At 39.7% G+C, this 27422-nt stretch overlaps 2 long non-coding RNA genes across 2 annotated transcripts; both read right to left on the reverse strand.

Moving 5' to 3' along the window:
• Window positions 1-375: 375 nt before the first annotated feature.
• On the reverse strand, window positions 376-2738 carry LOC141497430 (uncharacterized). Its single transcript, XR_012471336.1, has 3 exons — window positions 2601-2738; window positions 1899-2036; window positions 376-509 (listed from the first exon to the last, which is right to left on the reverse strand). It is a non-coding gene; the product is annotated as an uncharacterized LOC141497430 (long non-coding RNA).
• A 2165-nt stretch (window positions 2739-4903) lies between these two features.
• Window positions 4904-11686, reverse strand: LOC141497408 (uncharacterized). The gene is made up of 6 exons (XR_012471324.1): window positions 11582-11686; window positions 10216-10347; window positions 8015-8149; window positions 6443-6580; window positions 5674-5811; window positions 4904-5036 (listed from the first exon to the last, which is right to left on the reverse strand). It is a non-coding gene; the product is annotated as an uncharacterized LOC141497408 (long non-coding RNA).
• Window positions 11687-27422: the final 15736 nt, after the last annotated feature.

The following is a 27422-nucleotide window of genomic DNA, read 5'->3' on the forward strand; positions in this document are numbered from 1 at the left end:
CATTCAATTGCCCTCCATTGTCATCCATTTCCCTTTTGCATTTGAACTAAAACCACCAAGCTGAGAAACAGAATTAGGAAAGAGGAAAAGTGATTTCACCTTTGTATTTTAGCACTGTCTACTTTATGATACTTTCTCTACTTTTTGAAATTATTAGCCACTTTTTCTTCAGTGAGTATAACATGAAATTGAAACTTTGCTAGGATATGAGGATAAGCAAGTTTCAATGATGACCCTAATATTTCGAGGGGTGAGCTTGTGAGAGTTAGCCACTGACTGAGGAATGAAAAATCTGTGAACAAGGATGGGTTTCTAGATTACAGAAAGATTCTATTGAGCTTCCCCTTTCCCCACAATGTTGTGATTCTTCTCACCTCTTCTGTTGGAGCAATGACCTTCTTCTCTGTAGAAGTAAGTCTTCTTGCAGCTGAGTCCAGTTCTAATGGAAATTGCTTCCTCTCCTTGAGAGTCTCCCTGCTTTCTTCTGGCACTGGCCATCTTCCTTTATCCTACTCATCATTGGAAGACAAAGAACCAGTCATTAGGAACTACTTTCTACTTTCTATGCTCCCTCACCAAATTCTGATCCATGGTCCCACAGTGTATCTTGTGAAGCTTGGTCTGCTTTCCCTCTTTGCCCTCTTCTATCAACTGTAGCAGAGAAAATCAAAATGGTAGTTTGGGAGAAAGACTGTTTTCACTTTCATTTCCCAAAATTTCTTGTTCACAGGAGGGGGTATGAATGTGGAGGGGGTATGAATGTAGGTATACAATCATTTGCCCACCACTGTCACTCATTTCCCCTTTGCATTTGAATAAAGTCACTAAGCTGCCAAACACAAATAGGAAATAGGAAAAGTGATTTCACCTTCCTATTTTAGCACTGTCTACTTTATGATACTCTCTACTTTTTCTTCAGTGAGTATAACATGAAATTGAAACTTTGCTGGGGTAGGAGGATAAGCAAGGTTCAATGATGACCCTATTATTTCTAGGGGTGAGCTTGGTCATAGGCTTTTCAGTGTTATCCACTGACTGAGGAATGACAAGTCTGTGATCAAGGATGGGTTTCCAGATTACAGAAGGACATTCTAGAGCTTCCTCTTTTCCCACCATGTTGTGATTCTTCTCACCTCCTCTGCTGAAGCAATGACCCTCTTCTCAGCAGAGGTAAGTCTTCTTGCATCTGAGTCCAGTTCTAATGGGTGAAACTGCTTCCTCTCCTTGATAGCCTCTCTACTTTCTTCTAGCACTGGCCATCTTTCTTTTTCCTACCCATCATTAGGAAACACTTTCTTCCTTCAATGCTCAATCCTAACCACCTGATAACTAGTCCCACAGTGTATCCTATGAAGTCTTGGTCTGCTTTCATTAACCACTTTTGCCCTCTTCTATCAACTATAGCAGAGAAAATCAAAGTGGGTGTTGGGTTGTTTGGAAAAGAGACTGTTTACACTTTCACTTTCCAAATTTCCTTTCTTACAAAAGGGGTGTGAAAGAAGGCAGTCCACCATCTGCCCTCCATTTCTCCTTTGCATTTGAATTCTAAACAAACCAAGAATGTAATCTAGCTTCCAATCACAAATAGGAAATTTGAAAAAAAGTAGTGCAAAGGTGATTTTATCTTCCTGTTTTAGCACTATTCATGATACTCTCCCTACATTTTGAAAGAATTAATCCATTTTTCTTCAGTGAGTATGGCATGAAATTGAAACTTTGCTGGGGTAGGAGGATAAGCAAGGTTCAATGATGACCCTAATTTCTAGGAGGGAGTTTGGTTATTGGATTTTCACTGTTAGCCACTGACTGAGGAATGACAAGTCTGTGACCAAGAATGGGTTTCTAGAAGGACAGTCTAAAGCTCTCCCCTTTCCCCATGATGTTGTGGTTCTTCTCACCTCTTCTGCAGGAACACTGGCCCTCTTCTCAGCAGAGTGGAATCTTCTTGCAACTGAGTCCTGTTCTAATGGATAAAATTGCTTCCTCTCCATGAGAGTCTCCCTGCTTTCTTCTGGCACTGGCCATATTTCTTTTTCCTACTCATCATTGGAGGACAAAAAACCAGTCATTAGGAACAACTTTCTTCCTTCAATGCTCACTCCCAGCAATTTGATCCCTTGTCCCACAGTTTATCCTATGAAGTCTTGACCTGCTTTAATTAACCTCTTTGCCTTCATCTACCATCTATAGCAGAGAATACAAAAATTTGAGTTGGGTTGTTTGGGAAAGAGAGTGTTTTCACTTTCCTTTTTCAAAATTCCTTGCTCACAGAGGAGGTAGGAATATATATATATATATGTATATATATATATATATGTATATATATACATATATATATATATATATACATATATATATACATGCCCCCATTGTATACTTTATAATACTCCCCTTAGTTTTTGAAATTACTAACAAGGAAAATATTTAGCAAGGTTCAATAATGACCCTCATTTCTAGGATTAAGCTTGGTCATAGGATTTTCAGTGGTTAGCCACTGACTGAGGAAGGACAAGTTTGTGATGAAGGATAGGTTTCTAGATCACAGAAAGAATTTCTAGAATGTCCTCTTTCCCCATCATTTTGTTGTTCTTTCTGTTCACCTGTACTACTGGAGTAATGGACTTCTTCTCAGCAGAACTGAGTCTTCTTGTAGCTGAGTCCTGTTCCAGTGGATAAGATAAATTTCTCTCCCTGAGACTCTCCCTGCCTTCTTCTGGTTCTTGCCATCTTCCTTTTTCCTGTTCATCATTGAATGACAAAGGCACAGTCATCAGGAAACAATATTCACTCCCCAAAATCTGATCCCTAGTCCCACATTTTATTATATGAAATTTTGGTCTGCTCTCATCAACTTCTTTACCAAAATAATCAAAATGAGAGTTAGAAAATCTAAATGAGAGTTGGGTTGTTTGGAAAAGAGATTGTTTTTACTCCCCCCACCCCCAAATTCCTTTCTCAGAAGAAGAATGAATGTGGGTATCCCACCATCTGTCCTCCACTGTCATCCATTTCTCTTTTGTTTTTGAACTCTAAAACCATGAAGAAGGTAATCCAGCTGCCAACTACAAACAGGAAATTGGGAAAAGTGGTGCAATAGTGATTTGGGCTTTCTATTTTTAACAATGTATATTTTATAATACTCTCCTCTACCTTATTTATAAAGTATTTTTCTTCAGTGAATATTACCTGAATTTGAAACCTTGCTTGGGTAAATGATAAGCAAGCTTTAATGATTCTCCCTAATTTCCTATCCTTAATTTCCGAGGAATGAGTTTAGTGTTTTCGGTGCTCGCCATTGACTGTGGTATGACAAGTCTGTGACCAAGGATGGGTTTTGAGATTATTGAAGGACAGTTTAGAGCTGTCCTCTTAGCCATCATTTTTCTATTCTTTCCCTCGCCTCTTCTGCTGGAGCAATAGTCCTCTTCTCAGTAGAACTGAATCATCTTGCAGCTAAGTCCTGTTCTAATGGATAACATTCTAATGGATAACTGCCTTCATCTGGCACTGGCCATCTTTCTATATCCTACTCACTATTGGAAGAAAAAGGGCCAGTCATCAGATATACTTTTTACGTTCAATACTCACTCCCAACACTTGTCCCACAGTGTATCTATGAAGTTTTGCCACCTTTGCCCTTTTCTACCAACTCTTGCAGTGAAAATCAAAATAAAAGTTGAGTTGTTTGGAAAGGAGACTATTTTTACTTTTGTTTTACAAAATTTCTTGGGCAGATAGGAGTAGTGAATGTAGGTATTCCAACATCTGCTCACTAGTGTCCCCCATTTCTCCTTTGCATTTGAATTCTAAAACAAGAAGGTAACCCAGCTGCTAATGCCAAATAGGAAATTGGAAGAAGTGGTTCAAATATGATTTGATCTTCCAGTTTTAGCACTGTATACTTTATAATATTCTTCCTACTTTTGAATGTATTAAACCCCTTTTTCTTCAGAGAGTATGACTTGAAATTGAAATTTTGCAAGTTTTAATAATGGCCCTAATTTCTAGGTGTGAGCTTGGTCACAGGCTTTTCAGTTTTAGCCACTGAGGGATGACATCTTTGAGACAGAGATTAGGTTTCAAGATTACAAGGCCTAGAGCTTTCCCTTTCTCCAGCACTTTGTGGTTCTTTCTATTCACCTTTTCTGTTGGTACAGTGGTCTTCTCAGCAGAACTGAGTCTTCTTGTAGCTGAGTCCTGTTCCAATGGATAAGACTGCTTTCTTTCCCTGAGAATATCCCTGCCTTCCTCTGGCACTGGCCATCTTCCTTTTTCCTATTCATAATTGAGAAAGGATAGGAAAGGCCCAGTCATCAGGAACTGCATTCTGCCTTTAACACTTTCTCATCAAGCTCTTTGCCCTCTTCTACCAAGTCTTGCAGAGAAAATCAAAATTTGAGTTGGGTGCTTGGAAGAGAAACTGTTTCAACTTTCCTTTTCAAAAATTCCTTGTTCACAAAGGAAGAGTGAATGTAGGTAGCCTATATTCTGCTCCATACCTACTCATTTCTCCTTTCCTTTTTAACCCTAAAAAAAACCAAGAAAGTAATCCAACTGCCAAGCAAAAATAGAAAAATGGATAAAGTCATGCAAGGGTGATTTGGCCCTCCTATTGTAACACTAAATATTTTATATTATTCTCCCCTACATATTACAAATATTAACCCACTTTTCTTCAGTGAGTATGACATGAATTTGACAACTTGTTTGGGTAGGATGATAAGCAAAATTCAATGATAAGCCTAATTGCTAAGAGCGAGCTTGGTCGTGGGATTTTTGGTGTTAACTACTGACTGAGCCATGACAACTCTGTGACAAAGGATGGGGTTTTTAGATTATAGAAGGACTGCTTAGAGTTGTCCCCTTTCCCCACCTTTTTGTGGTTTCTCTCTGCTCACCTCTCCTGCTGGAGCAATTGTCCTCTTCTCAGCAAAACTGAGCCTTCTTACAGCTGAGTCCTGTTCCAATGGATAAGATTGCTTCTTTTCCCTGATAATCTCCCTGCCTTCCTCTGGCACTGACCATTTTCCCTTTTCCTATTCATCATTGGATAAAAAGTGCCAGGTATCAGGAAAAACTTTCTCCCTTCAATGCTCACTGGCAACACCCTGACCTCTAATCCCCACCCTTCATCCTAAGAGGGATTGATCTACTCTCTTCAACCTCTTTGCTCTCTTCTAATGGGAGTTGAGTTTTTTTGGAAAAGAGACTTCTTCTTCCAAAATTCCTTGTTCACAGAGGTGGAATGGATGTAGGTATACTACACCATCACCCATTTCTATTTTGCCATTTAACTATAAAACAACCAAGAAGATAATCTAGCTGCCAATCACTATTTGGAAATAACAGAGTGGTGTAAAGGTAATTTTTCCCTCCTATTTTAGTATTGAATGTCTTCTAGTACTTGCCCTGCCTTTTAAAAGTATTCACCCCCTTTTTCTACAGCAAGTAAGACATGAAATTGAAATCTTGCTTGGGTAGGAGGATAATAGGTTCAATGATAACCTTGCTTGGGTAGGAGGATAATAGGTTCAATGATGACCTTAATTCCTATTGGTCATAGAATTTTTGTTGTTAGCCACTGACTGAGGAATGATCACTCTGTGACAAAATGATGGGTTTTTTTATATTACAGAGAGACTTTCTACCATTTTGAGTTTCCTTTCTGTTCACCTCTCCTGCTGGAGCAATGGTCCTCTTCTCAGCATAACTGAGTCTTCTTGTAGCTGGGTCCTGTTCCAATGGATAAGATAGCTTCCTCTCCCTGAGAATTTCTCTGCCTACCTCTGGTACTGGCCATCTTCCCTTTTCCTAATAATTGGAGGAAAAAGGTCAGTCATCAGGAACTACTTTGTACCTTCAATGCTAACTCTATGATGTCTTGGCTTGCTTTTCTCAACTCTTGTAAAGAAAATCCCAATGGGAGTTGGATTATTTGGAAAAGAGATTGTTTTCACTTTCTTCTTCCAAAATTCCATGCTCACAGAGGAAGAGTGATTATAGGTATCCCACCATCCCATCTGCTTTCCTACTGTTACCCATTTCTGTTTTGCTTTTGAACTCTAAAACAACAAGAAGGTAATCCAACAAGAAGGTAATCCAGCTCCCAGTCACAAATAGGAAATTGCAAAAAGTGGTGCAAAGACAATTTGACCCCCTTATTTTAGTATTGTATATTTTATATACTCTCCCTTAACTTTTTAAAAATATTAACCCCTTATTCTTCAGTGAGTATGACAGGAATTTAAAACCTTATTTGGGTAGTATAAGCAAGGTTCAATGATGACCCTAATTCCTAGGAATGACCTTGATCAAAGGATTATCAGTTTTAGCCACTGACTGAGGAATAACAAGTGTGTGACCAGGGATGAGTTTCTAGATTACAGAAGGAACATCCAGAACTGTCCCCTTTCCCCATCATTTTGTGGTTCTTTCTGCTTACCTCTCCTGCTGGAGCAGTAGTCCTCTCCTCAGCAGAACTGAATGGTCTTGTAGCTGAGTCCTGTTCCAATGGATAAGATTGCTTCCTTTCCCTGAGAGCCTCCCTGTCTTCCTCTGGCACTGGCCATCTTTCTTTTTCCTACTCATCATTGGAGGAAAAAGGACCAGTCATCAGGAACTACTTTATATTTTCAATTCTCACTCCCAATACCCTCACACCCTAAGTCTCACACTTTATCCTATGACATGTTGGTCTGTTCTCTATTTGCCCTCTTCTACCAACTCTTACAGAGAAAATCAAAATGGGAATTGAATGGGAATTGAATTCAGAGACAGTTTTCACCTTTTTTCCAAAGTTCCTTGTTCACAGAGGAGGAAAAAATGTAGGTAGCCCACCGTCTGCCCTCCACTATCACTCATTTTCTCCTTTGCTTATGAATCCTAAAACAACCAAGAAGGTAATCCAGCTCCCAGTCACAAATAGGAAATTGCAAAAAATGGTGCAAAGGTGATCTAGCCCTCTCCTTTTTTTAAAACACTGTATATTTTACAATATTCTCCCTACCTTTTCAAAGTATTTACCCCCTTTTCTTCAGTGAGCATGACTTTAAAGAGAAACCTTGCTTGGGAAGGAGGATAAGCAAGGTTCAATGATAACCCTAATTCCTAGGAACTTGGTCATTGGATTTTAGGTTACTAGTCCCTGATTGAGGAATGCCAACTCTGTATCAAAGAATGGGTTTATAGATTACAGAAGGACTGTCTAGAATTGTCCCCTTTCCCACTTTTTTTGGGGATTGTTCTGCAACAATAGTTGTCATCAGCAGAACTGAGTCATCTTGTAGCTGAGTCCTGTTCTAATAGATAAGATTCCTTCTCTCTGGGAATCTCCTTTCCTTCCTCTGATTCAGTCCATCTTCCTTTTCCCTTCTCATCATTGAAGATCAACCCAGTCATCAATAACTTACTTTCTACCTTTTCTGCTTACTCATAACATCCTGACCCCCTAGTTCCATACTTATTCTATGATGTCTTGGTCTACTCTCATTAATCTCTGCCCTCTAAAAAATCAAATTGGAGGTTGCATGATTTGGAAAAGAAACTATTCTCAGTTCCTTTTTCCAAAATTCCTTGCTCACAGAAGAATAGTGAATGTGGCTATCCTACCATCTGCCCTCCACTACCACTCATTTCTCCTTTTCTTTTAAACTCTAATATATCCAAGAAGGTAACCTAGTTGACAGTCACAAATTGGAAATTTGAAAAAGTACTGCAAAGTGATTTGGTTCTTTGATTTTAGCACTGTATATATTGTAATACTCTCCCTAACTTTTGAAAGTATTAACCTTTTTCTTTGGTTAGTACAAGATGAAATTGAAACTTTGCTTGAGTAGGAGGATAAGCAAGATTCAATGATGATTCTAATTCCTAGGAGTGAAGTTGGTGATAGGATTTTAGGAGTTAACCACTTACAGAGGAATGACAATTCTGTGACAAAGGATGGGTTTCTAGATTACAGAAGGTCTGTCTAGAGCAGTCACTTTCCCCACCATTTTTCTCTTCTTTTGTTTACCTCTTCTGGAGTAATGGTCCTCTTCTCAGGAGAACTGAGTCTTCTTATACATGAGTCCTGTTTCAGTGGATAACGTTGCTTCCTCTCCCTGAGAATCTGGCTGCCATCCTTGATCTCTGGCCATCTGTCTTTTTCCTGCCCATCATTGCAAAACAAAGTCTCTGTCATCAAGTCCCTGCCCACCTTTCATGCTCACTCCCAATACCCTAACCCAAAGTCCTTCACTTTATCCCATGATTTGATCTGCTCTGATCTATCTCTTGGTGTCTTCTTCTAACAGCTCTAGCAAAGACCAATTGGAGTGAGAGTGTCTTTGGCTTGAAAGGAGACTGCTTTCATGGAGAAGTGATAGTGGGTAGCTACCTTCTGCCCTTTATTCCTACCCATTTCTCTTTTGCTTTTCAACTCTAAAACAGCCTAGAAACTAATCCAAGTTGCCATCTACAAACAGGGAGTGAGAAAGTGGGGTGCACAGGTTCAGGTAATTTGGCCCTCCTATTTCAGAGCACTATATGTTATAATACTCTCCGGAATTGTTGAGAATAATGACCTTTTTCTTAACATGAAAATGAAAGTTGGCATTGATAGTTCAATAAGTATAGTTGAATGATGACCAGGAAGCCTAGTAGTGAGTTTGGTCATAGGATTTTAGGTGTGAGCTATTGACTGAGGAATGACAGTTCTATGCCAAAAGGATAGGTGTCTGGATTATAGAAGGACTGCCCAGAACTGTCCCCTTAATCCCATCTTGATACTTTCTGCTCAACTCTTCTGTTTGCAAATGGTCCTCTTCTCAGCAGAACTGAGTGTACTTGAAGGTGAGCCCTTTCTCAATGGATAAGATTGCTTCCTATCCCTGGGAATTTGGCTGTCATCCTCAGGCTCAGGCCATCTGTCTTTTTCCTACTCATTACTGAAGAACAGAGGTCCAGTCAAAAGGAATTAATTTCTACATTCACTGCCCCTAATTCCCTGAGCCATATTCCCTCATTTCATCCTATGATTTTGTGATCTGTTAGCATCAACTTCTTCCCCTGCTTCAACTGATTCTTGTAGAGAAAATCAAATCATTTTCCAAAATACCTAGCTCATAGAGGAGGAATGTGAGTAGCTCACAGAGGAGGAATGTGAGTAGGTGGCCCACATTTTCCTCTCTATTTCCATCCATTCCTCCTTTTCTTTTCAACTGTGGGAAAAACAAGAAACTTACCCAGTGAACAACCTCACTGGGGAAAAGTGGTGCAAAGGTTCAAGTGATTTGGTCCTCCTATTTTAGAGCAGGAGATTTTATAACACTGCTTCCTTATTGAAAATTTTGACCTTTTTCTTAGGTGAGTGTGACATGAAAATGAAAGTCAACATTGACAGTAGGATAAGCATAATGAGATGGTTACCAGGAAGCCTAGTAGTAATTTTGGTCATAGGATTTTAGGTGTGAGCCACACTATCCAGAGCTGTCCCCTTCCACCCCCCCCCCCCCATTTTGATGTTCTTTCTGCTCACTTCTGCTTGTGGAATGGTTCTCTTCTCAGCAGAACTGAGTCTTTTTTGTAGGTGAGTCCTTTCTCAGTGGATAAGATGGCTTCCTATTCCTGGAAATCTGGCTGTTACCCTCAGGCTCAGGCCATCTGTCTTTTTCCTACTCATCATTGAGGAACAAAGGACCAGTCAACTGGAATTAATTTCTACCTTCATTGTTCATTCCTCACTTCAGCCTGTGATTTTAGCATCAACCTCTTTCCCTGTTTTTACTGATTCTTATGGAGAAAATCAAAGTGGGAGTATGTTTGGCTGAGAAAATGACTTTCACTTTCATTTTCTAAAACCTTTGCTCACAGAGGAGGAGTGTCAGTAGCTGGCTCATATTTTGTTCTCTATTTCCATACATTTCTCCTTTTCTTTTCAATTATAAAAAAACTAACTCAGTGGTCAACTTCAAATAGGAAGTGGGAAAAAGTGGTGCAAAGGCCCAGGTGATTTGGTCCTATTTTAGAGCTGGAGATTTTTATAACACTTTGTCTGTAGGAAGATAAACAAGTTTAAGTGATGACAGAAAATCCTAGGAGTGAGCTTGGTCAAAGGTGTGAGGCACTGACAGAGGAATGACAACTGCGTGACAAAGGATGGCTGTCTAGATTATAGAAGGACTGTCCAGAGTGGTCTCCTTTCCCCAGCATTTTGATATTCTTTGGTCTGCTCACCATTTCTGCAATGATCCTCTTCTCAGCAGAACTGGGTTGTCTTGTTGCTGATTCCTGTGTCACTGGACAGGATCCCATCTCATCCTGGATAATCTGTTTTGTATCCTTAGGCTCAGGCCATATGTCTTTTTCCTACTCATCATTGAAAAACAAAGCCCAAGACACGAAGGATTACTTTCTATCTTCAGTGCTGACTCCCAATTTTTTGAGCTACAGTCCCTCACTTAATTCTGAGATTTATGGACTGTTAGCATCAACATCTTGCCCTCTCACCTTCTACCAACTCTTGGAGAGAAAATCCAAGTGGGATTTGGTTTGGCTGGAAAAGGGAATAATTATGCTTTAATTTTTCAAAATTCCTTGCTCATAAGGTATGAATGGAAGTAGGTAGCATACATTCTGCCCTCTACTCCCATCCATTTCTCCTTTGCCTTTCAACTGTAAAACAACTGAAAAACAACTAAACTCAAATAGGAAATGGGAAAGAGTGGATCAAAGGTTCAGGTGATTTGACCCTACTGACCTTTTTCTTTAGTGACTGTGACATGAAAATGAGCCCTGGCCAGAAATCCAAGTAGTGAGTTTGATGATAGCATTTTAACTGTTAGCTACTGACTGAGAAATGACAACTCTGTGAGAAAAAACGGGGTCTAGAATATAGAAGGACTGTCCTGAGCTATACCCTTTCACTACCATTTTGGTATTCTTTGGTCTGCTCACCATTTCTGCAATGGTACTCTTCTCAGTAGAACTAAGTCTTATTGTTGATTTCTGTTTCTCATCCTTGGGTTAAGGCCATCTGTCTGTATCAACACCCTAACCCAAAATCCCACATACTAACTTATGATTTCTTGGTCTGCTGTCACCAATATTGATACTTTTTTTTCACCAAATCTTTCAAAGAAAGTAAAAGTGAGATTGGGTTTGGCTGGAAACAAACTAGTTTTACTTTCTTATTCCAAGAAGAGGAGTGAAAGTAGGTTGACTATCTCCAGCATTCTATGATCATCCCTTTCTCCTTTTCACCTCTAAAACAACTGAGACAGTAAACCAGAAAAAGTGGTGCAAAAGTTCAGGTAATTTGACCCTCTAATTTCAGGGCTGTATATCTTCAAATATATTCTGTTGGAAGTATTGCCCTTTTTTCTTCAGTGAGAATGGCATGGAAATGAAACTTGGGTTTGGTAGTAAGATAAGCAAAGTTGGATGGTAACAAGGAAGTCCAGTAATGAGGTTGGTCAATGGATTTTAGATGTGAGCTAATCACCAAGGAATGAAAGTTCTGTGACAAAGGAAGAATGTCTAGATGACAAAAAACATTGTCCAGAGGTAGCAACTCTTCCCACCAGTTTGGTTTTCTTCTCACCTTTACTGTGGGTACAATGATTCCCTTCTCAGCAGAACTGAGTTTTCTTGTAGGTGAATACTCTTTCAAAGGATAAGATTTCTTCCTGTCATGCTGGCTGTTATCCTCAGGCTCAAGCCATTTGTCTTTTTCCTATTCAACATTGAAGAACAAAGACCCAGATACCATGAGTTACTTTCCATTCTCAATGTTCACTCCCAAACCCTGACCCACAGTCAAACACTAACTTGTGATATGTTAGTCTACTCTCATCAATCTTATTGCCTTTTTGATCAAGTTTTGCAATGAAAATTGCAACCTCTGGTTGGACAAAGATTGTAATTTTTCAAAATTACCTTGTCCATAGAAGAGGAGTGAAAGTAGGCAGTCCATTTTCCTGCCTATCAGTTACATGTAGAAAAAGGAGTACAAATGTTCAGGCAATTTTCTGTTTCAAATTCAGGGAGTAGATTTTTAAATACTCTCTGTACACATAGAAAGGACTGAGCTTTTGCTTAATGAGTACGACATGAAAGTGAAAGCTGGTTTTGGAAGGAACATTAGTAAGGTTCCATAATGACCAGACAGCTTGGTGAGAGGATTTAGGTGTCAGGAACTAACTGAGGAATGACAGCTTTGTGACAATGGATGAGTGTTTATATTACAGAACTTTCCAGATCTGAGCCCTTCTCACATCCTTTAGATGTTCTTTGTGATCACCTCATCTGATGGAGCGATGCTTCTTGGCACAGCAGAACTGAGTCTTCTTATAGGTGAGTCCTTTTTCACTGGATAAGATTGCTGCCTGTCCTTGAGCATCTGGATGTCATCCTCAGGCTCAGGCCATCTGTCTTTTTCCTACTCAACATTGAAGAACAAAGACCCAGACACCATGAGTTACTTTCCATTCTCAATGTTCACTCCCAAACCCTGATGCCCAGTCCAATACTAACTTATGATATCTTAGATTATTCTCATCAATCTCATTGCTTTTTAATCAAGTTTTGCAAACAAAATTGACAAGGGACAACCTCTGGTTGGACAAAGATAGTAATTTTTCAAAATTACCTTGACCATAGAGGAGGAGTGAAAGTAGGTAGCCCATTTTCCTGCCTATCAGGTACATATAGAACAAAGAGTACAAATTTTCAGGCAAATTGCTGATACTATTTCAGGGAGTATACTTTAAAATACCTTCCATATTTTTAAATACTCTCTGTACACATAGAAAGTATTGAGATTTTTCCTTAGTGAGTGTGACATGAAAGTGAGAGCAGGTTTTGGAAGGAACATTAGTAAGGTTCCGCAAAGACCGTGGAGCTTGGTGAAAGGATTTAAGTGTTAGGCACTAACTGAGGAATGACAGCTATGTGACAAAGGATGAGTGTCTATATTACAGGACTGTCCAGATCTGAGCCCCTTCCCCATGTTTTCGATGTTCTTTCTGATTACCTCATGTGATGGAGCAATGCTCCTTGGGGCAGTTGAACTGAGTCTTCTTATGGGTGAGTCCTTTGTCTCTGGATCAGATTGTTGGCTGTCATCCTCAGGCTCAAGCCATCTGTCTTTTCCCTACTCATCATTGAAGAACAAAGACCCAGACTCCATGAGTTGCTTTCCATTCTCAATGTTCACTCCTAAACCCTGATCCACAGTCCAACACTAACTTATGATATCTTAGTCTACTCTCTTTAGTCTCATTGCATTTTTGATCAATTTTTGCAATGAAAATAGATGAGGGACAACCTCTGGTTGGACAAAGATTGAAATTTTTCAAAATTACCTTGTCCATAGAGGAAGAGTGAGAGTAGGTAGCACATTTTCCTGTCTATCAGTTACATATAGAAAAAGGAGTACAAATGTTGAGGCAATTTGCTGTTTCTATTTCAGGGAATAGATTTCAAAATACTTTCCTTATTTTTAAATACTCTCTGTACACATAGAAATTATTGACCTTTTTCCTCAGTGAATGTGACATGAAAGTGAAAAGCTGGTTTTGGAAGGAACATTAGTAAGGTTCCATAATGACCAGTGAGCTTGGTGAATGGATTTAGGTGTCAGTCACTAACTGAGGAATGCCAGCTTTGTGACAAAGGAGGAGTGTCTCTATTACAGGACGGTCCAGATCTGAGCCCCTTCCCTGTGTTTTAGATGTTCTTTCTGATTACCTCATGTGATGGAGAAATGCTCCTTGGGGCAGTAGAACTGAGTCTTCTTATAGGTGAGTCCTTTTTCACTTGATAAGACTGCTGCCTGTCCTTGAGCATCTGGCTATCATCCTCAGGCTCAGGCCATCTGTCTTTTCCCTAGTCATCATTGAAGAACAAAGACCCAGACACGATGAGTTACTTTCGATTCTCAATGTTTACTCCCAAACCCCGAAGCACAGTCCAACACTAACTTATGATATCTTAGTCAACTCTCATCAATCTCATTGCCTTTTTGATCAAGTTTTGGAATGAAAATTGACAAGGGACAACCTCTGGTTGGACAAAGATTGTAATTTTTCAAAATTACCTTGTTCATAGAGGAAGAGTGAAAGTAGTTAGCTCATTTTCCTGCCGATCACTTACATATAGAAAAAGGAGTACAAATGTTCAGCCAATTTGCTATTTCTATTTCAGGGAGTAGATTTTTAAGTACTCTCTGTACACATAGAAAGTATTGAGCTTTTTCCTTAGAGAGTGACATGAAAATGAAAGCTGGTTTTGGAAGGAATATTAGTAAGGTTCCATAATGACCAGGGAGCTTGGGGAAAGGATTTAGGTGTCAGGCACTAACTGAGGAATAACAGCTTTTGACAACGGATGAGTGTCTATATTGCAGAACTGTCCAGATCAGAGCCCTTTCTCATGTTTTACATGTTCTTTCTGATTACCTCATGTGATAGAGCAATGCTACTTTGGGCAGTAGAACTGAGTCTTCTTATAGATGGGTCCTTTCTCACTGGATCAGATTGCTGCCTGTCCTTCCGCATCTGGCTGTCATCCTGAGGCTCAGGCCATCTATCTTTTTCCTACTCAACATTGAAGAACAAAGACCCACCCAGACACCAAGAGTTCCTTTCCATTCTCAATGTTCACTCCCAAACCTGACCCACAGTTCAGCACAAACTTATGATATCTTAATCTACTCTCTTAAATCTCATAGCATTTTTGATCAACTTTTGCAATGAAAATTGTAGACAACCTCTGGTTGGACAAAGATTGTAATTTTTCAAAATTACCTTGTCCATAGAGGAGGACTACAAGTAGGAAGCCCATTTTCCTCCCTATCAGTTACATATAGAAAAAGGAGTACAAATGTTCAGGCAATTTGCTGTTTCTATTTCAGGGAGTAGATTTTTAAATACTCTCTGTACACATAGATAGTATTGAGATTTTTCCTTAGTGAGTGTGACATGAAACTGAAAGCTAGTTTTGGAAGGAACATTAGTAAAGTTCTAAAATGACCAGGGAGCTTGGTGAAAGGATTTAGGTGGCAGTCACTAACTGAGGAAGACAGCTTTGTGACAATGTATGACTTGCTATTTTACAGAACTGTCCAGATCTGAGCCCTTTCCCTATCGTTTAGATGTTTTCTGTGATCACCTCATCTGATGGAGCATTGTTCCTTGGGGCAGCAGAACTGAGTCTCCTTGTAGGTGAGTCCTTTCTCACTGGATCAGATTGCTGCCTGTCCTTTAGCATCTGGCTGTCATCCTCAGGCTCAGGCCATCTGTATTTTTCCTACTCAACATTGAAGAACAAAGACCCAGACACCATGAGTTCATTTCCATTCTCAATGTTCAATCCCAAACGCTGACCCACAGTCCAACACTAACTTATGATATCTTAGTCTACTCTCTTCAATCTCATTGCAGTTTTGATCAACTTTTGCAATGAAAATAGACAAGGGACAACCTCTGGTTGAACAAAGATTGTAATTTTTCGAAATTACCTTGTCCATAGACGAGGAGTGAAAGTAGGTAGCCCATTTTCCTGCTAGCCCATTTTCCTGCCTATCAGTTACATATAGAAAACGGAGTACAAATGTTGAGGGTAATTTGCTGTTTCTATTTTAGGGAATAGATTTTAAAATACTTTCCATATTTTTAAATATCCGTACATATAGAAATTACTGAGCTTTTTCCTCAGTTAATGTGACATGAAAGTGAAAGCTGGTTTTAGAAGAAACATTAGTAAGGTTTCATAATGACCAGTAAGCTTGGTGAAAGGATTTAGGTGTCAGTCACTAACTAAGGAATGCCAGCTTTGTGACAAAGGAGGAGTGTCAATATTATAGAACAGTCCAGATCTGAGCCCCTTCCCTGTTTTTTAGATGTTCTTTTTGATCACCTCATCTGCTGGAGCAATGGTCCTTGGGGCAGCAGGACTGAGTCTTCTTATAGGTGAGTCCTTTCTCACTGGATCAGATTGCTGCCTGTCCTTCATCATCTGGCTGTCATCCTGAGGCTCAGGCCATCTGTCTTTTTCCTACACATTATTGAAGAACAAAGACCCAGAAACCATGAGTTCCTTTCCTTTCTCAATGTTCACTCCCAAACCCTGAATGACAGTCCAACACTAACTTATGATATCTTAGTCTACTCTCTTCAATCTCATTGCATTTTCGCTTATCTTTTGCAATGAAAATGGATGAGGGACAAGCTTTGGTTGGACAAATATTGTAAATTTTCAAAATTATCTTGTCCATGGAGGAGGAATGAAAGTAGGTAGCCCATTTTCCTCCCTATCAGTTACATGTAAAAAAAGGAGTACAAATGCTCAGGGAATTTGTTGTTTCTATTTCAGGGAGTAGACTTTTAAATACTCCTTGTACACACAGATAGTATTGAGCTTTTTCCTTAGTGTGACTTGAAAGTGAAAATTGGTTTTGTAAGGAACATTAGTAAGGTTCCATAATGACCAGGGAGTTTGGGGAAAGGATTTAGGTATCAGTCACTAACTGAGGAAAGACAACTTTGTGACAAAGGATGAGTGTCTATATTGCAGGACTGTCCAGATCTGATCCACTTTCCCATGTTTTCGATGTTCTTTCTGATTACCTCATGTGATGGAGCAATGCTCCTTTGGGCAGAAGAACTGAGTCTTCTTATAGGTGAGTCTTTTCTCACTGGATCAGATTGTTGTCTGTCCTTCAGCATCTGGCTGTCATCATCAGGCTGAGGCCTTCTGTCTTTTTCCTACTCAACATTGAAGAACAAAGACCCAGACAGCATGAGTTCCTTTCCATTCTCAATGTTCACTCCAAAACCCTGACCCACATTCCAACACTAACTTATGATTTCTTAGTTTACTCTTTGCAATGAAAATAGACAAAGGGCAACCTCTGGTTGGAGAAAGATTGTAATTTTTCAAAATTTCCTTGTCCATAAAGGAGGAGTGAAAGTAGGTAGCCCATTTTCCTGCCTATAAGTTACATATAGAAAATGGAGTACAAATGATCAGGCAATTTGCTGTTTCTATTTCAAGAAGTAGACTTTTAAATACTCCTTGTATAAATAGAAAATATTGAGCTTTTTCCTTAGTGTGACATGTAAGTGAAAACTGTTTTTGGAAGGAACATTAGTAAGGTTCCATAATGACCAGGGAGCTTGGGGAAAGGATTTAGGTGTCAGACACTAAGTGAGGAATGACAGCTTTATGACAACAGATAAGTGTCTATATTATAGAACTGTTCCAATCCGAGTCCTTTCCCTTTCCTTTAGATATTTTTTTGTGATCACCTCATCGGATGGAGCAATGCTCCTTGGGGCAGCAGAACTGAGTCTTCTTGTAGGTGAGTCCTTTCTCACTGGATAAGATTTCTGCCAGTCCTTGAGCATCTTGCTGTCATCCTCAGGCTCAGGCCATCTGTCTGTTCCCTACTCATCATTGAAGAACAAAGACCCAGACACCATGAGTTCCTTTCCGTTTTCAATGTTCACTCCCAAACCTGACCCACAGTCCAACACTAACTTAGGATATCTTAGTCTACTCTCTTCAATCTCATTGCATTTTTGATCAACTTTTGCAGTGAAAATTGTAGAGGGACAACCTCTGGTTGGAGAAAGATTGTAATATTCCAAAATTACCTTGTCCATAGAGGAGGAGTGAAAGTAGGAAGCCCATTTTCCTGCCTATCAGTTACACATAGAAAAAAGGAGTACAAATGTTCAGGCAATTTGCTGTCTCTATTTCAGGGAGCACATTTTTAAATACTCTCTGTGCACATAGAAAGCACTGAGTTTTTCCTTAGTGAGTATGACATAAAATTGAAAGCTGGTTTTGTAAGGCACATTAATAAGGTTCCACAATGACCAGGGAGATTGGGGAAATTATTTAGATGTCAGGTACTAGCTGAGGAATGACAGCATTGAGAAAAAGGATGATTGTCTATATTACAGGACTTTCCAGATCTGAGCCCTTTCCACATCCTTTAGATGTTCTTTCTGATCACCTCATCTGCTGGAGCAAGGGTCCTTGGGGCAGCAGAACTGAGTCTTCTTGTAGGTGAGTCCTTTCTCACTGGTTCAGATTGCTGCCCATCCTTCAGAATTTGGCTGTCATCCTGAGGCTCAGGCCATCTGTCTTTTTCCTACTCAATATTGAAGAACAAAGACCCAGACACCATGAGTTCCTTTCCTTTCTCAATGTTTACTCCCAAACCCTGAATGACAGTCCAACACTAACTTATGATATCTTAGTCTATTCTCTTCAATCTCATTGCATTTTCGCCCACCTTTTCCAATGAAAATTGACGTGGATGAAGCTCTGGTTATACAAAGATTGTAAATTTTCAAAATTACCTTGTCCATACAGGAGGAATGAAAGTAGGTAGCCCATTTTTCTGCCTATCAATTATATATAGAAAAAGGAGTATAAATGTTCAAGCAATTTGCTGTTTCTATTTCAAGGAGTAGACTTTTAAATACTCCTTGTACATATAGAAAGTATTGAGCTTTTTCCTTAGTGTGACATTAAAGTGAAAACTGGTTTTGGAAGGAACATTAGTAAGGTTCCATAATGTCCAGGAACTTGGTGAAAGGATTTAGCTGTCAGTCACTAACTGAGGAATGACATCTTTGTGACAAAGGATGACTGTGTATATTACAGGACTGCCCAGATCTGATCCAATTCCCCATGTTTTTGATGTTCTTTCTCATTACCTCATGTGATGGAGCAATGATCCAATTCCCCATGTTTTTGATGTTCTTTCTCATTACCTCATGTGATGGAGCAATGATCCTTCGGGCAGTAGAAGTGAATCTTCTTATAGGTGAGTCCTTTCTCACTGGATCAAACTGTTGTCTGTCCTTCAGCATCTGGCTGTCATCATCATGCTCAGGCCATCTATAATTTTCCTACTCAACATTGAAGAACAAAGACCCAGACAGAGTGAGTTCCTTTCCATTCTCAATGTTCACTCCAAAATCCTGACCCACATTCAAACACTAATTATTGATGTCTTAGTCGACTCTCTTCAATGTCATTGCATTTTTGATCAACTTTTGCAATGTCATTGCATTTTTGATCAACTTTTGCAATGTAAATAGACAAGGGAGAACCTCTGGTTGGACAAAGATTGTAATTTTTTTCAAAATTACCTTGTCCATAGAGGAGGAGTGAAAGTCGGTATCCCATTTTCCTGTCTATCAGATATATGTAGAAAAAGGAGTACAAATGTTTCTGTTTCAAGGAGTAGGTTTTAAAATACTTTCCATATTTTTAAATAGTCCCTGTACACATAGAAAGTATTGAGCTTTTTCCTTACTGTGACATGAAGGTGAAAACTGGTTTTGGAAGGAACATTAGTAAGCTTCCATAATGACCAGGGAGTTTGGGGAAAGGATTTAGGTGTCAGGCACTAAGTGAGGAATGACAGGTTTATGACAACAGATTAGTGTCTATATTATAGAACTGTGCTGATCTGAGCCCTTTCCCTATCCTTTAGATATTTTTTCTAATCACCTCATCGGATGGTGCAATGCTCCTTGGGGCAGCAGAACTGAGTCTTCTTGTAGGTGAGTCCTTTCTCACTGGATCAGATTGCTGCCTGTCCTTCAGCATCTGGCTGTCATTCTCAGGCTCAGGCCATCTGTCTTTTCCCTACTCATTGAAGAACAAAGCCCCAGACACCAAGAGTTACTTTCCATTCTCAATGTTCACTCCCAAACCCTGACCCACAGTCCAACACTAACTTAGGATATCTTAGTCTACTCTCTTCATTCTCATTGCCTTTTTGATCAACTTTAACAATGAAAATAGACGAGGGACAACCTGCCTATAACTTACATATAGAAAATGGAGTACAAATGTTCAGGCAATTTGCTGTTTCTATTTCAGGAAGTAGACTTGTAAATATTCCTTGTACACATAGAAAGTATAGAGCTTTTCCTTTAGTTTGACATGAAAGTGAAAACTGGTTTTGGAAGGAACATTAGTAAGGTTCCATAATGACCAGGGAGATTGGGGAAATTATTTAGGTGTCAGGTACTAACTGAGGAATGAGAGCATTGAGACAAAGGATGAGTGTCTATATTACAGGACTTTCCAGATCTGAGCCCTTTCCACATCCTTTAGATGTTCTTTCTGATCACCTCATCTGCTGGAGCAATGGTCCTTGGGGCAGCAGAACTGAGTCTTCTTATAGGTGAGTCCTTTCTCACTGGATCAGATTGCTGCCTGTCCTTCAGCATCTGGCTGTCATCCTGAGGCTCAGGCCATCTGTCTTTTTCCTACTCAACATTGAAGAACAAAGACCCAGAAAACCATGAGTTCCTTTCCATCCACAATGTTCACTCCCAAACCCTGATCCACAGTCCAACACTAACTTATGATATCTTAGTCAGCTTTTTGATCAAGTTTTGCAATGTAAATTGACAAGGGACAACCTCTGTTTCGACAAAGATTGTAATTTTTCAAAATGACCTTGTCCATAGAGGAGGAATGTAAGTAGGTAGCACATTTTCCTGTCGATTACTTACATATCGATAAAGGAGTAAAAATGTTTAGGCAATTTGCTGTGTCTATTTCAGGGAGTAGACTTTTAAATACTCCTTGTACAGATAGAAAGGATTGATCTTTTTCCATAGTGAGTGTGACATGAAAGGTAAAGTTGGTCTTGGAAGGAACATTAGTAAGGTTCCATAATGCCCAGCGAGGTTGGTGTAAGGTTTTAGGTGTCAGTCACTAACTGAGGAATGACAGTTTTGTGACAATGGATGATTGTCTATATTACAGGACTGTCCAGATCTGAGCCCTTTCCACATCCTTTAGAGGATCTTTCTGATCACCTCATCTGCTGGAGCAATGGTCCTTGGGGCAGCAGAACTGAATCTTCTTGTAGGTGAGTCCTTTCCCACTGGATAAGATTGCTGCCCGTCCTTGAGCATCTGGCTGTCATCCTCAGGCCTTCTGTATTTTCTCTACTCATCATTGAAGAACAAAGCCCAAGACACCATGAGTTACTTTCCATTCTCAATGTTCACTCCCAAACCCTGACCCAAAGTCCAACACTAATTTAGGATATCTTAGTCTACTCTCTTCTTTCTCATTGTGTTTTTGATCAACGTTAACTATGAAAATAGATGAGGGACAACCTCTGGTTGGAGAAAGATTGTAACATTCCAAAATTACCTTGTCCATAGAGGAGGAGTGAAAGTAGGAAGCCCATTTTCCTGTCTATCAGTTACATATAGAAAAAAGGAGTACAAATGTTCAGGCAATTTGCTGTCCCTATTTCAGGGAGTACATTTTTAAATACTCTCTTTCCACATAGAAAGTACTGAGTTTTTTCTTAGTAAGTATGACATGAAAGTGAAAGCTGGTTTTGTAAGGCACATTAGTAAGGTTCCATAATGACCAGGGAGATTGGGGAAATTATTTAGGTGTCAGGTACTAACTGAGGAATGACTGCATTGAGACAAAGGATGGGTGTCTATATTACAGGACTTTCCAGTTCTCAGCCCTTTCCACATCCTTTAGATGTTCTTTCTAATCACCTCATCTGCTGGAGCAATGGTCCTTGGGGCAGCAGAACTGAGTCTTCTTATAAGTGAGTCCTTTCTCACTGGTTCAGATTGCTGCCTGTCCTTCAGCATCTGGCTGTCATCCTCAGGCTCAGGCCATCTGTCTTTTTCCTACTCAACATTAAAGAACAAAGACCCGGACAACATGAGTTCCTTTCCTTTCTCAATATTCACTCCCAAACCCCGACCCACAGTCCAACACTAACTTGTGATATCTTAGTCTACTCTCTTTATTCTCGTTGCATTTTTGATCAACTTTGGATTTTTGATCAACTTTAGAATGAAAATAGACGTGGGACAACCTCTGCTTGGACAAAGATTGTAATTTTTCGAAATTACCTTGTTCATAGAGGAGGAGTGACAGTAGGTCGCCCATTTTCCTGTCTATCAGTTACATATGTTGAGGCAATTTGCTGTTTCTATTTCAGGGAGTAGATTTTTAAATACTCCCTGTACACATAGTAAGTATTAGGCTTTTTCCTTAGTGAGTGTGACATGAAAGTGAAAGCTGGTTTTGGAAAAGAACATTAGTAAGTTTCCATAATGACTAGGGAGCTTGGTGAAAGGATTTGGGAATGACAGCTTTGTGACAACTGCTGAGTGTTTATATTACAGAACTTTCCAGATATGAGCCATTTCCCTATCCATAAGATGTTTTCTGTGATCACCTCATTTGATGGAGTAATGGTCCTTGGGGCAGCAGAACTGAGTCTTCTTATAGGTGAGTCCTTTCTCACTGGTTCAGATTGCTGCCTGTCCTTCAGCATCTGGCTGTCATTCTCAGGCTCAGGCCATCTGTCTTTTCCCTACTCATCATTGAAGAACAAAGCCCCAGAAACCATGAGTTACTTTCCATTCTCAATGGTCACTCCCAAACCCTGACCCACAGTCTAACCCTAACTTGTGATATCTTAGTCTACTCTCTTCATTCTCATTGCATTTTTGATCAACTTTAACTATGAAAATAGATGAGGGAAAACCTCTGGTTGAACAAAGATAGTAGTTTTTCAAAATTTCCTTGTTCATAGAGGAGGAGTGAAAGTACGTAGCCAATTTTCCTGCCTACAAGTTACATATAGAAAATGGAATAGAAATGTTCAGGCAATTTGCTGTTTCGATTTCAGGAAGTAGACTTTTAAATACTCCTTGTACACACAGAAAGTATAGAGCTTTTTCTTTAGTGTGACATGAAAGTGAAAACTGGTTTTGGGAGGAACATTAGTAAGGTTCAATAATGACCAGGGAATTTGGAGAAAGGATTTAGGTGTCAGGCAATAAGTGAGGAATGACAGCTTTATGACAACAGATAAGTGTCTATATTATAGAACTGTGACAATCTGAGCCCTTTCCCTATCCTTTAGATATTTTTTCTGATCACCTCATCAGATGGAGCAATGCTCCTTGGGGCAGCAGAACTGAGTCTTCTTGTAGGTGAGTCCTTTCTCACTGGATAAGATTGCCACCTGTCCTTGAGCATCTGGCTGTCATCCTCAGGCTCAGGCCATCTGTCTGTTCCCTACTCATCATTGAAGAACAAAGACCCAGACACCATGAGTTCCTTTCCATTCTAAATGTTCACTCCCAAACCTGACCCACAGTTCAACACTAACTTATGATATCTTAGTCTGATATCTTAGTCTACTCTCTTCAATCTCATTATATTTTTGATCAACTTTTGCAATGAATAGTGTAGATAGACAACCTCTGGTTGGAGAAAGATTGTAATATTCCAAAATTAATTTGTCCTTAGAGGAGTGAATGTAGGCCCCCCATTTTCCTTCCTATTAGTTATATATAGACAAAAGGAGCACAAATGTTCAGACAATTTGCTGTCCCTATTTCAGGGAGTACATTTTTAAATATTCTCTTTCCACATAGAAAGTACTGAGTTTTTTCTTAGTGAGTATGACATGAAAGTGAAAGCTGGTTTTGGAAGGAACATTAGTAAGGTTTCATAATGACCAGGGAGGTTGTGGAAAATATTTAGGTGTCAGGTACTAACTGGGGAATGATAGCATTGAGACAAAGGATGAGTGTGTATATTACAGGACTTTTGTAATCTGAGCCCTTTCCACATTCTTTAGATGCTCTTTCTGATCACCTCATCTGCTGGAGCAATGGTCCTTGGGGCAGCAGAACTGAGTCCCCTTATACGTGAGTCCTTTCGCACTGGGTCAGACTGCTGCCTCTCCTTCAGCATCTGGCTGTCATCCTGTGGCTCAGGCCATCTGTCTTTTTCCTACTCAACATTGAAGAACAAAGACGCAGAAATCCATGAGTTCTGTTCCATCCACAATGTTCACTCGCAAACCCTGATCCACAGTCCTACACTAACTTACGATATCTTAGTCAAGTCTAATATTATTGCCTTTTTCATCAAGTTTTGGAATGTAAATTGATGAGGGACAATCTCTGTTTTGACAAAGATTGTAACTTTTCAAAATTACCTTGTCCATAGAGGAGGAGTGAAAGTAGGTAGCACAAGGAGTAAAAATGTTCAGGCAATTTGCTGTTTCTATTTCACGGAGTAGACTTTTAAATACTCCTTGTATAGATAGAAAGGATTGAACTTTTTCCTTAGTGAATGTGTCATGAAAGTGAAAGTTGGTTTTGGACGGAACATTAGTAAGGTTCCATAATGCCCAGCAAGGCTGGTGAAAGGATTTAGGTGTCAGTCACTGAGGAATGACAGTTTTGTGACAATGGATGATTGTGTAAATTACAGAACTGTCCAGATCTGAGCCCTTTCCACATCCTTTAGATGCTCTTTCTGATCACCTCATCTGCTGGAGCAATGGTCCTTGGGGCAGCAGAACTGAGTCTCCTTATAACTGAGTCTTTTCTCACTGGATCAGATTGCTGCCTGTCCTTCAGCAGCTGGCTGTCATCCTGAGGCTCAGGCCATCTCTCTTTTTCCTACTCAAGATTGAAGAACAAAGACCAAGACACCATGAGTTCCTTTCCATCCACAATGTTCACCCCTAAACCCTGATCCACAGTCCAACACCAACTTATGATATCTTAGTCATCTCTCATTAATATTATTGCCTTTTTGATCACGTTTTGGAATGTAAATTGACAAGGGACAACCTCTGTTTCGACAAAGATAGTAATTTTTCAAAATTACCTTGTCCGTAGAGAAGGAGTGTAAGTAGGTAGCACATTTTCCTGTCTATCACTTATATATAGATAAAGGAGTAAAAATGTTCAGGCAATTTCCTGTTTCTATTTGAGGGAGTAGACTTTTAAATACTCCTTGTACAGATAGAAAGGATTGATCTTTATCCTTTGTGAGTGTGACATGAAAGTGAAAGTTGGTTTTAGAAGGAACATTAATAAGGTTCCATAATGCCCAGAGAGGTGGGTGAAAGGACTTAGATGTCAGTCACTAACTGACAAATGCCAGCTTTGTGACAACGGATGCTTGTCTATATTACAGAACTTTCCAGATCTCAAACCTTTCCACATCATTTAGAGGTTCTTTCTGATCACCTCATCTGATGGAGCAATGGTCCTTGGGGCAGCAGAACTGAGTCTCCGTATAGGTAAGTCCTTTCTCACTGGATCAGTTTGTTGTCTGTCCTTCAGCATCTGGCTGTCATCATCATGCTCAGGCCATCTGTCTTTTTCCTACTCAACATTGAAGAACAAAGACCCAGACACCATGAGTTCCTTTCCTTTCTCAATGTTCACTTCCAAACCCTGACCCACAGTCTAACACTAACTTGTGATATCTTAGTCTACTCTCTTCATTTTCGTTGCATTTTTGATCAACTTTGGAATGAAAATGGACGCGGGACAATCTCTGGTTAGACAAAGATTGTAATTTTTCAAAATTACCTTGTTCATAGAGGAGGAGTGAAAGTAGGTAGCCCATTTTCTTGTCTATCAGTTACATATAGAAAAAGGAGGACAAATGTTGAGTCAACTTGCTTTTTCTATTTCAGGGAGTAGATTTTTAAATACTCCCTGTCCACATAGTAAGTATTAGGCTTTTTCCATAGTGAGTATGACATGAAAGTGAAAGCTGGTTTTGGAAAATAACATTAGTAAGATTCCATAATGTCTAGGGAGCTTGGTGAAAGGATTTAGAAATTAGAGCTTTGCCACAACTGCTGAGTGTTTATATTACAGAACTGTCCAGATATGAGCCATTTCACTATCCTTAATATGCTTTCTGTTATCACCTCATTTGATGGAGCAATGGTCCTTAGGGCAGCAGAACTGAGTCTTCTTATAGGTGAGTCCTTTCCCACTGGATAAGATTGCTGCCCATCCTTGAGCATCTGGCTGTCATCCTCAGGCTCAGGCCATCTGTCTTTTCCCTACTCATCATTGAAGAACAAAAACCCAGACACCATTAGTTACTTTCCATTATCAATGGTCACCCCCAAACCCTGAGAAACAGACCAAAACTAACTTAGGATATCTTAGTCTACTCTCTTCAATCTCATTGCATTTTTGATCAACTTTTGCATTGAAAATTGTAGAGGGACAACTTCTGGTTGGAGAAAGATTTTAACATTCCAAAATTACCTTGTCCATAGAGGAGGAGTGAAAGTAGGTAGACCATTTTCCTGCCTATCAGTTACATATAGAAAAAAGGAGTACAAATGTTCAGGCAATTTGCTGTCTCTATTTCAGGGAGTACATTTTTAAATACTCTCTTTCCACATAGAAAGTACTGAGTTTTTTCTTAGTGAGTATGACATGAAAGTGAAAGCTGGTTTTGGAAGGAACATTAGTAAGGTTCCATAATGACCAGGGAGATTGGGGAAATTATTTAGGTGTCAGGTACTAACTGAGGAATGACAGCATTGAGACAGCGGATGAGTGTCTATATTACAGGACTTTCCAGATCTGAGCCCTTTCCACATCCTTTAGATGTTCTTTCTGATTACCTCATCTGCTGCAGCAATGGTTCTTGGGGCAACAGAACTGAGGCTTCCTATAGATGAGTCCTTTCTCACTGGTTCAGATTGCTGCCTGTCCTTCAGTATCTGGCTGTCATCCTCAGGCTGAGGCCATCTGTCTTTTTCCTACTCAACATTAAAGAACAAAGACCCGGACAACATGAGTTCCTTTCCTTTCTCAATCTTCACTCCCAAACCCTGACCCACAGTCTACCACTAACTTGTGATATCTTAGTCTACTTTCTTTATTTTTGTTGCATTTTTGATCAACTTTGGAATGAAAATAGACATGGGACAACCTCTGGTTGGACAAAGATTGTAATTTTTCGAAATTACCTTGTTCATAGAGGAGGAGTGACAGTAGATCGCCCATTTTCCTGTCTGTCAGTTACATATGTTGAGGCAATTTGCTGTTTCTATTTCAGGGAGTAGATTTTTAAATACTCCCTGTACACATAGTAAGTATTAGGCTTTTTCCTTAGTGAGTGTGACATGAAAGTGAAAGCTGGTTTTGGAAAAGAATATTAGTAAGTTTCCATAATGACTAGGGAGCTTGGTGAAAGGATTTGGGAATGACAGCTTTGTGACAACTGCTTAGTGTTTATATTATAGAACTTTCCAGATATGAGCCATTTCCCTATCCATAAGATGTTTCCTGTGATCACCTCATTTGATGGAGCAATGGTCCTTGGGGCAGCAGAAATGAGTCTTCTTACAGGTGAGTCGTTTCCCACTGGATAAGATTGCTGCCCATCCTTGAGCATCTGGCTGTCATCCTCAGGCTCTGGCCATCTGTCTTTTCCCTACTCATCATTGAAGAACAAAGCCCCAGAAACCATGAGTTACTTTCCATTCTCAATGGTCCCTCCCAAACCCTGACCCACAGTCTAACCCTAACTTGTGATATCTTAGTCTACTCTCTTCATTCTCGTTGCAT

This window comes from Macrotis lagotis, chromosome 1 (assembly GCF_037893015.1).
Source record: "Macrotis lagotis isolate mMagLag1 chromosome 1, bilby.v1.9.chrom.fasta, whole genome shotgun sequence".
Classification (NCBI taxonomy): domain Eukaryota; kingdom Metazoa; phylum Chordata; class Mammalia; order Peramelemorphia; family Peramelidae; genus Macrotis; species Macrotis lagotis.